The following is a 10,695-nucleotide window of genomic DNA, read 5'->3' as shown; positions in this document are numbered from 1 at the left end:
CGGGGACATACCTGGCTGCTCTCGGCACAAACCGCTTTTCAAAGTGGTTGGAGTTAGTCCCATTGCGCCAAGCCACCGCTGACAGCGTAGTAAAAGAAGTCGCGAATCGCGAATAATATACCGTCACGGATGCACGGACGTATTAGTATCCGATAATGGCACCCAGTTCAAGTCTCGGCCATTCAAAGAACTGCTCAAAGCATTCGGTATCACTCATTGTACCGCGCCGGCCTATACTCAGCAATGTAATCCGGTGAAAAGGGCAAATCGAACAGTTAAAACCATGATTGCACAATTTGTAGGAAAGAACCACCGACATTGGGATGGGAACATACCCCAGCTACAATTCGCTTTCAACACGGCCAAACAGGAGGTCACCGGATATACCTCTGCATTCTTGTTGCACGGGAGGAAACTTGCGCTTCCACACCCGGACGACCGGCGACCGCCCCAAATTCCCACCGCTCCAGAAACCGTCCGTCAAATTCTTGAAGACGCGTTCGAGGTCGTACGCATCAATCTTGCCCGCTCGTTCAATGACAACAGCGACATTACGATCTGCGCAGGCGCGACTGGCGACCGCGAATAGGGGACCGCGTATGGAAACGGGACCATCCATTATCCGACAAATCGGAGAGTTTTAACGCTAAACTAGCGCCGCGTTATCTAGGGCCAATGATCGTGCGCAAAATTATTTCCCCTGTTATGTAGGTGGCACCGTCGCATACATGTGCGCGATTTAAAGAACGCACCCCCGAGCATTAACCAATAGGGGATCCGCCCGGCTATTGCCCCCACCACTCGGGCCGGCCCAGCAGAGTATATAAGGCGAGCACATGCAACACCGATCAGTATTCGATCGTCATGTCCGAACGAAGAAAGTTATCTAGAGAGCTCTTTGGTTAGGTTAGCAACTCTGAGGAGTCTTTCGAGGAAGATAGATCGGTGAGGAAAAGAAGAGAGTGGAAGGAAGAAGAGCGCCGACTATCACCGAAACCAGGGACTCGGGTACAACGGTCGGACCGCGACCAGGCTCGGAAGGCGGCCATCGTTTTGGCCGAGCCACCGCCACCACCACCACGCGCACGAGGAGCCTCGGCCACCGCACCACCTCGTCAAGGGCCCGCCCGTCGATTTCCAACCTCGACGGCAACGAGTGCCGCGACCGCGTCGCCACCACCTCCGGCCATCCCGGTCTGCGCGGTTTCAACGCGGACGACCTCCGACCCGACCCTGCCTCCGCCGGTCCGGATCCACCTGTCGGACGGCGAGTCCGCAGAGGTCCCGCATTTTGCCGCTCATAAGACCCGAAAGTATCGGGTACGCACGACAACGGGGCGTTGGATGGTCCGGTTCGACCACCGAGGCCACCAACGCTCCGTTAAGCGGTTACCGCGATCTTTCCCCATAAAGCAGGGGAGTGGTGTGACGATCATATGATAATCATAGATCGTTATAATAACATTCATAGCATTAAAAATATTCATTATAAATATAATTTTCATTCAATTTTTAAATTTAATAATCTAATTTTATTAATGATCATATAATATTAAATATATAGATCATATATTTCGAGAATAATTTTAAAATGTATCGTTCTTGGTAATATCTCTTATGCCCGATTTCACCAACCGCGTTTAACTTTAATTTTAGTTTAACTCACTCGTTATCTTTTTCTAACTCTTTCTTTAGAAAGAGACAAAGAGTGAGTTGAACTAAGATTAAATGCGGTTGATGAAATCGGGTATTAAAGAGATACAATAATATACAAGTAAAATAATTGTTAATTTACAATATTATTGTTCAAGAATCATTATCTAATATAACACTGCTTGAAAATTGAGTAAAACCAATAGAACAAAAAATAACTAAATTAATAAATTCTAATTACAGAATTCAATATCGAAATATTTATCACAAAGTTATAATACGCATGAGTCTTACTAAAGCTTTAAAATGGAAGTAGGTTGAAGTTTTTAACGAGTGGATTTATATTGTTTGCACGACCAGAATCAGTTTAGATAATTGATTTTTAATGAAAATATTGTATAATGACACCTTTGAAACAACTTGATGAAAACATCTAGTATAATTCACAAAATCGAAAATTGCTATTATATATGTTGTCTATCAAGCATTATCTAATAACAAGTATTTTGCATAGCAAATCTGCAATCTTGTGTCTTTTTTTCATCTTTAATTTTATTCTTATAAATAAAAGAGATAGCATACAAAGATGTGAAAAAGAGATAGCATACAAGATGAAGAGAGAAAAAAAACTGCAAATTATAAAATGAAGAATAGTACCGAAAGCAAAACCCGTCAGACATCTAAAATTTACAATGACTATTATAGCATCACACATTCTGCTTTCAGAGATTTCTGGAGTTTTTCGGCTTTTAGAACAAAAAATAATCTGTCGAATAAATCTGATAATACAAGCCTTTATTCCGCATTCATATGTAGCCACGATTTCGCGAGAAGCGAAGTCTCAGCTTCCTAATGTCTATGCGACATTATTAAACAACATCCGCTTTTCCTAATTTCACCTCTCTCTTTCTTTTCCTGCAAGATACACCGGGTCCATCTCCGGTACGTACATGCTACCTGAAAGGAGGAAGGACTACTTTTTGCTATACTTTTAAAGCACAGTGCAATCAATGCGCTGGTTCCTTTTTGAGTACCCCAGGAGCAACGATTATGACATCGAGCATGTTTCCAAGGTCGAGCTGCTCTCTTGTTGCATCTAGATGTAAGATTAGATATTAGGATGGTACCCCGAGAATACGCGCGATATTCGTCTGCCGCAGAAGAGAAAAACGATTGATGGTGGATGGCCCTTTACTCGGGGGCCGTAAGCAAGTCCTAGGCCAATTGCCTTTTCGTCTTATTGTTAGCCTCACTATAAAATTCCGATGCCGCATTGGTACTACGTCGTTACCGTAACGGGTCGGAAATGTCGTGTCAACACATATACCACCGCTTCGTACGTTGCCATTATGATGGCAGTGTTTGGAATTTGCCGGATCAACTGGGTACCGAGGCCACGGTAGAGACTTTTTGTGCCCTCCTCTGCCCATACAGTGCTCAGAGTTTGCCAGAACGCGCGATATTTCGTACCTTCTTCTCATAATCGGGTTCTTGCTGCTACTTCTGAAAATGATAAGAAATTATACCAATATCTTTTTGATTGTACCTACATCTAATTCACATGCAAAAATGATTATCAAAAATTTAATTTGAGAAATTATCGATGAGAAGATTTATAATTTGTAAAAAATTAATTAAAATTATTATATATTAATTAATTGTATTATAATCATTTATTTAAATTAAAATCTTTTGATCAGAGTAATTTCTCTCTCGAATGTTTCTCTTAATTTTTCAGATTAGAATTTTAATAATTAGATATATATATATATATAGTTATATATATATATATATATATATATATATATAGTTTTATATATATATATATATATAGTTATATATATATATATATATATATATATATATATATATATATACACAGGGTGGGCCATTTTAAGTGATCCACTCAAATATTTCGGAAAATAATGAAAAATCAAAAAAATGTTTCAGATAAAAGTTGTATGGCTTGAAGGGGGCCATCAGATAGTGGCAATGATTTGACCTTGGAGAGTCATTTGAAGATGACGTAAAGGTAACCTTCAATTTCTTAAATGGAACTCCCTATTTTTTATTACATATTCGTGTAGCTTATCTCGAGAGCTTTCCAAAACACTATAATAAAGTATTTCTTCATTGAGTACTTTTTGAGTTATGAGGCTTGAAATCATTTCTTAATTTTGTATAAACCGTAAAATATCTAGTAAAATATTCATTTTTCGATTATCTTGCTTTAATATTTTTATGTACAAAATAATGAGAGGAATCAATTGGTGTAAAGAAAACACATAGTTATTTTTAAGAAAAAATATGTAATTTGCAATTAACAATTACATATTTTTTCTTTGAAACAATTATGTGTTTTTTTTACACCAATTGATTTCTCTCATTATTTTGTACATAAAAGTATTAAAGCAAAATAATCGAAAAATGAATATTTTACTAGATATTTTACGGTTTATACAAAATTAAGAAATGATTTCAAGCCTCATAACTCGAAAAGTACTCAATGAAGAAATACTTTATTATAGTGTTTTGGAAAGCTCTCGAGATAAGCTACACGAATATGTAATAAAAAATAGGGAGTTCCATTTAAGAAATTGAAGGTTACCTTTACGTCATCTTCAAATGACTCTCCAAGGTCAAATCATTGCCACTATCTGATGACCCCCTTCAAGCCATACAACTTTTATTTGAAACATTTTTTTGATTTTTCATTATTTTCCGAAATATTTGAGTGGATCACTTAAAATGGTCCACCTTATACATATAGGTATATATATATATATATATATATATATATATATATATATATATATATATAGTTGTATAACGGTGAAAGATTCTTATACAAGAGTTTTTATAATGACAGTGATATGGTTTTATTGCTATCTGAATAAGTACAAATAATACAATAAAAGTGCAATCAAAACATGATGAAATGATAAGATTGATTTCTTTTTGTAATCGTAACGATCATAATGATGAACAAATAATTCGTTAATATAATGGCACAATCATTTCTGAATAAAAGTGCTTCCTTTTTATTTAATGCACCAATGTTTTGCAGGAAACGTATGTAATCTGTGTATGATAATGCATGCTGATTTGCAAAATAAGTTTAACTCGAATGCAGCATGATAGATGAATATTATTTTTGCAAACAAAATACTGAAATGTCACAAACATTCGTAAATAATATTCAAAGCATAAATTGCATATTGAGTGCCTGGCATGAGTGCGAATAGCGAATAGTTCGTGTTATCTTTAGACCAACTCGGAGTAGCTTCTCTGCAAGGCAATGATACAAAAAGAAAAGTATGTACTATTTTTCAATAAAATTAAGATATTATGCAGTTATGTTTTATAATTTATCTACATTATTAAATACAGGAAAACTCAATGCAATGAAAATTAAAATATCATTTGTTATCAATTCTAAAATGTGATAATAGTCTAGATTCTAAATAAATGCACAAAGATCACTTCTTTCAATATTTATGCCATTTATAATTTCAAATAATCAATGGATATAACTCTTTTCATTTATACAAATTATAAAAAATTGTTAAATATTGTTAGAAATTAAATGAGTTATTTGAATAGTAATATCAACATATTAGATAAGCAAGTAACTAAGTAACTAGTAAATACACACGAAAAATTGAAAACAAATTTAATTAATGCGGATACATGTGGATTTATAGCGTAGTTACGAATTATTTTACCGTGAGGATAGGCAACTGTTGATGCTATCGTTTTCGAAAACGATCCAGACGCCATAAATTCAATGAAATTGCGGAACGTCTTCCTGTCATCTGCCTGGGAAGCTCGTGATCTGTGCGTGGCTAGCTATGCTTTCACTGCTTCGTATATCACAAAGTGTATCACAGTCTCACTTATGCCTATGTAGGATGCCACGATACCTTTATAGAATCCCAGAATACCCTAAGAAATATATACATATATATATATATATATATATATATATATATATAGTCGAAATATACATATATATATATATATATATATATATACACATTTCATATATATATAGCTTTTCGTAATATAAATCTAACTTACTTCGAAATTGCATTAGTATTATGCGACATTTGTTATGAATCAAATAAATATCGCCTAGATTTGCAAATTTGTACAATAATGGTAAATTAATAATTTTGTTATATGAATCAAATAAATATTTTCTGCATTTTCAAATTTGTGTAATAACAGTAATAAATTAATAATTTTAATTATTAATTCTGAAATCATCTGTTTGTTCTAATTTTATGATATTGAAACAAATAAAAAAGAAATTAGTCTGCTAATATATAATTAAATTATAAGAAATTTTGTTAAAAAGTTCAGATTTTTTAAAAATAATTTATATACATATATCATATAATTCAATTAATATATAATTAATTCATCATATCGTCGTATTAATAATTCACAAGTATATATTATGTAAATAAAACACTCACACAAAGATAACTACGCATTACGATGTAAGTGTGTTACCATGTTATTAAAGGAAAATTGATTAAATTAATTATCAAAAAATCATTATAAAAGGTTCACGATCTTACACGTATCTCTGAATAATAAAGTAATAGCAATACGATATATAATAAAAAAACGATATATATCTTATTAGCAATATATTTAAACTTGGACTTAATTTAGACTTAGATACTCTCTTAAAAAATAAGAATACGTGATATCTGCGTGCTCAATTAAGAATAGCATTAAATCGAGTGTTCATATCTGTGATAAGAAAACTAAAATTATTTAAGATACTACTCATATTTCGTTGACCAACGTTGATCGATGTCGATATTGAATGAGCAAATAAAATAATATTTTAGTGATGATATAGAAATTTATCGATAACCACACAATAAACTATAATAATATAAACAAAATAAATTAATTACGTCTTATCAATTCATAATTTAGAATAAAAAATTGTGAAAAGTGCAAATTATTTATTGTATGTATCATTATAATTTAAATTATATGGATATTTTCAAATGTTAATTTTTAATTTCTTATAATACATTATTTTGCACTTTTGCTTCAATTAGTACTTCCACATTAATTATACGTAAAGTCAGTACAAAGATAATATATGAAGACGATAAGAAAAATAGGGAAGGTAGAGATCTATTGACTGCACGAGTGTTACTTGACATATTTTTTAAGATATTTTTACACAGATGTACTATTCGTAGAGCAAGGCGTCAGTTTTAAAACTGGCTCAATTCCGAGATGCCGAATGCAATTTCAGTACGTGTATGTATATTGTGCAGTCCACTCTTTCCAAGTAAATAATCTCGATTTAACACACGTCCACAGAACGATACTTATGGCAAGCAAACAATTTGTTCAAACAATATATTGTTGCAAACAATATATTGAAATATTTCATATCGATATAAAATTTCTCATTATTTCATCTTTTTTTACGAGAAATAAAAATAATAATAAATATATTTAATTTATGTTAAAGAAATTATTTCCGTGTAACTTAATCTCGTTTCTTTAAGGATTAAATATAATAATTAGTGAAATATAATTTTATAATATAATAATCTTCTTATGTTGTAGAAAGTTATTTTCTGTTAAATATTTAATATTTTGCATATATATATATATATATATATATATATATATATATATATAGCGTGTCCCAAAAGTATGGACACACCTCATTTTCTTAGAAAATAAGCGTGCTAGAAAAAAACGTCAATAACAAAAGTTTCGGGAAATCAAACGGTGCATCTAAGAGTGACCTTGAGTTTGACCTTGAGCTTGACCTTCAAGGTTATTTGAAGGTCAAAGTGTTTTTTTTAAATGGGAATCCCTATTTTTGATTGTATATTCTTATAGCTGACCTCGAGAGCTTTCCAAAACATTATAATAAAATATTTTTCCCTCAAGCATTTATCGAGTTATGAGGCTTCAAATCATTTCTTAATTTTACATAAACCGTAAAATCTTGTAAAATATTCACTTTTCGATTATTTTACCTTAATACTTTTATGTACAAAATAATGAGAGGAATTAATTGGTGTAAAGAAAACATACAGTTGTTTTTAAGAAAAAATATGGAATTGTTAATTGCAAATTACATATTTTTTCTTAAAAACAACTATATGTTTTCTTTACGTCAATTGATTCCTCTCATTATTTTGTACATAAAAGTATTAAGGTAAAATAATCGAAAAGTGAATATTTTACAAGATATTTTACGATTTATGTAAAATTAAGAAATGATTTGAAGCCTTATAACTCGATAAATGCTTGAGGGAAAAATATTTTATTATAGTGTTTTGGAAAGCTCTCGTGGTCAGCTATAAGAATATACAATCAAAATATAGGGGTCCCCATTAAAAAAAACACTTTGACCTTCAAATAACCTTGAAGGTCAAGCTCAAGGTCAAACTCAAGGTCACTCTTAAATGCACCGTTTGATTTCTCGAAACTTTTGTTATTGACGTTTTGTTCTAGCACGCTTATTTTCCAAGAAAATCAGGTGTGTCCATACTTTTGGGACACACTGTATATATATATATATATATATATATATATATATATATCGCATTAAATATAAAATAAAAAAGTCATAATCTTACAAAAACAATCTAATAAAACGAATTAGATAATCTAGGAAATTTATAATTGTAAGAAGATTATAATATCATCGTTAAATAAACTAATGCGCTTATTCGTAAGTATCTCACAAATTTTGAATTGTCAAATTTCTTCCGATATTTTAGAATTTTCAACATCTAACATATTATATGAGGAATTACATCAATTCTATATCCGATAAATCTATTTCGCTCCAACAAACATCAATGTTGTATATATATATATATATATATATATATATATATATATATACATTTGTTAAATATCTATCTAATGACGCCCTTGCAACATCGTCGTTAATTTCGTGCACTCCTTTATATCGTTTTAAATTTGTTTTAATTTGTTACCGTGTACAATTATTTCATCAAGTGATCCGACAATGATCTCGCGAAACCGATCGATAGACGATGCTGAGAGTTGTGCCAATTTTCTTTATAAAAGAAAGAAAATTAGGGAAGGAAAGAGAGACAAAAAACCATCGGTTCTAGAAAAATTCAAGCGATATCTAAAAAGAAACTGTAAATAAAAAAACCAATAATAGTAGGTTTAATCTTCTTGTAAAAATGTTATTTATTAAAAAAATGATACACACACACACACAATATTTAACTTTAGTTATTAAATTTTAATTATTTTTAAATTATGTCACTTCATCTCTAAGTATCACTTCAATAACTGCATTCCATTCATTCTTTAAAGTGCACCCTTACCTTCTTTAGTTTTATTTAATTAGCTATTTTTACAATATGCAATTTATTTTATTATTTCTTAAGTATTACTATAAATCAGTTTAGAAAGAAAAGCGTATGACAATGTATATAAATTATATACAAATCTTTTTTATTACATAGTGTTATTGATATGTACAAAATTTAAGAAAAAAACTTCAGCCATGTAAATTTTTTTTTAAGCGTGCATTTAAGAATAGTTTATCATTTTTTTTCCAATTCAGATATTCGCAAAGAATTACTTTCTTACAAACACAATGCTATAGTCGATTTTTTTAATATACATGTAAGATACATCAGGAATGAATATTTTGCTTTTTATAGATATAAATTAATAAGATTTAGTTTTTTATGAAGTATCTATTGAGTAATAAATTATTGTTCTTAAATTGATGATTTGTTGAGAAAATAAATATATCGATTCGTTCATGATAGATACGCAGAGCATCATGTAGATTCAATAAACAGTCAACGTAGAAAATTTTATATATTATATATAATCCTATTTTCTGCTATGATATAAAATTACGCATCATGATGTAATCTTACTCAATTTTATCATATATATGTTTCAAGAAATTTCTTCCGATTATTCGAATTGTCTAATCGAAAATTTAGCTCGATAATTTTTTGGAACATTTTCCATGTAGTTATGAGAATTATCGTGCAAAAATGTGATGTGTCAATATATATGTGTATATGTATATATGTATACATGTGCGCGCATCCAGATAGCGAATGCAAATATATAGCGATTGACACACGTTTTACATAACTGCGTCATCGAATTCCCTTCTGAACGAGTTGGATGTGTGATTTTATAAATATGAATCTTATATTTCGGCATTGTTAAGGCCGGCTATTTAATATATTGCGCATACTATTTGCGAAATGTATTAATGTGAACACAAATATGTGCATTGTATATAATACAAACTATGTAATATAATATATTTAATATAAATGTGCAAATCAAAATTTACATCTGACATTAATCAATTAAAATAATACTAAAAAGAATTAATTTTTATATATATTTTATTTTACATATACTTATGTTTGTGTAAATTTCACTATTTATTATTCTTATGTATATAGGTATTTTTAATTTATTAATTGTTAATTATTATTATTCTTTATTTATTTTTCTGTTGTTCGCGAGTGAGCGCGGATTGCTGCGGCAGCGCGAGAATTTGGCGACGCGGCAGATGAATGACCGCGAACAGATAATTGAACATAAAAGCTTGCCACGACACGTAATTCTTTTTTTGGTTTTGCGTTTTATTTAATACACCACAATCAACAAAGTACAATAAACTGAACATAAAATTTCAGATCCAGAAAACGTACGGAGAAGTCCGAGAAACAAAGCGGTCGACGTATTTTGCGGTTAAACTGAGCGGTTATTCTAAGCGGTTTTTCAAAGCGTACTGCGAGCAGCGTTAAGTGCGAGACTTGAGTTGGTCCACGCGCGGCGCCCGTTATAAGGCGCTCGGAATTTTGGGCCCGCGTCGACGTGGACCAATTAATTTAAGATTTTAGCGGTGACACGATTGCGACGTGTGTCATTGGCCGCTAATGACGTCTCATGTCGTAAACAATTTATTTTCCATGCGCGCAATCTTTTAAGATCAGCTGATTGGTGATCGCATGGGCGCGC

At 31.5% G+C, this 10,695-nt stretch overlaps 1 long non-coding RNA gene across 1 annotated transcript; it reads right to left on the bottom strand.

Moving 5' to 3' along the window:
* Positions 1–1,983: 1,983 nt before the first annotated feature.
* LOC112639525 lies at positions 1,984–10,471 on the bottom strand. Its single transcript, XR_003123551.1, has 3 exons — positions 10,386–10,471; positions 5,379–5,598; positions 1,984–3,156 (listed from the first exon to the last, which is right to left on the bottom strand). It is a non-coding gene; the product is annotated as an uncharacterized LOC112639525 (long non-coding RNA).
* Positions 10,472–10,695: the final 224 nt, after the last annotated feature.

The sequence above is a fragment of the Camponotus floridanus genome, unplaced genomic scaffold (assembly GCF_003227725.1).
Source record: "Camponotus floridanus strain SB8 unplaced genomic scaffold, Cflo_v7.5 scaffold11, whole genome shotgun sequence".
NCBI classification, from domain to species: Eukaryota; Metazoa; Arthropoda; class Insecta; order Hymenoptera; family Formicidae; genus Camponotus; species Camponotus floridanus.
Note: the sequence above shows the minus strand (reverse complement) of the source record. Positions and strands in the feature narration are given on the sequence as shown.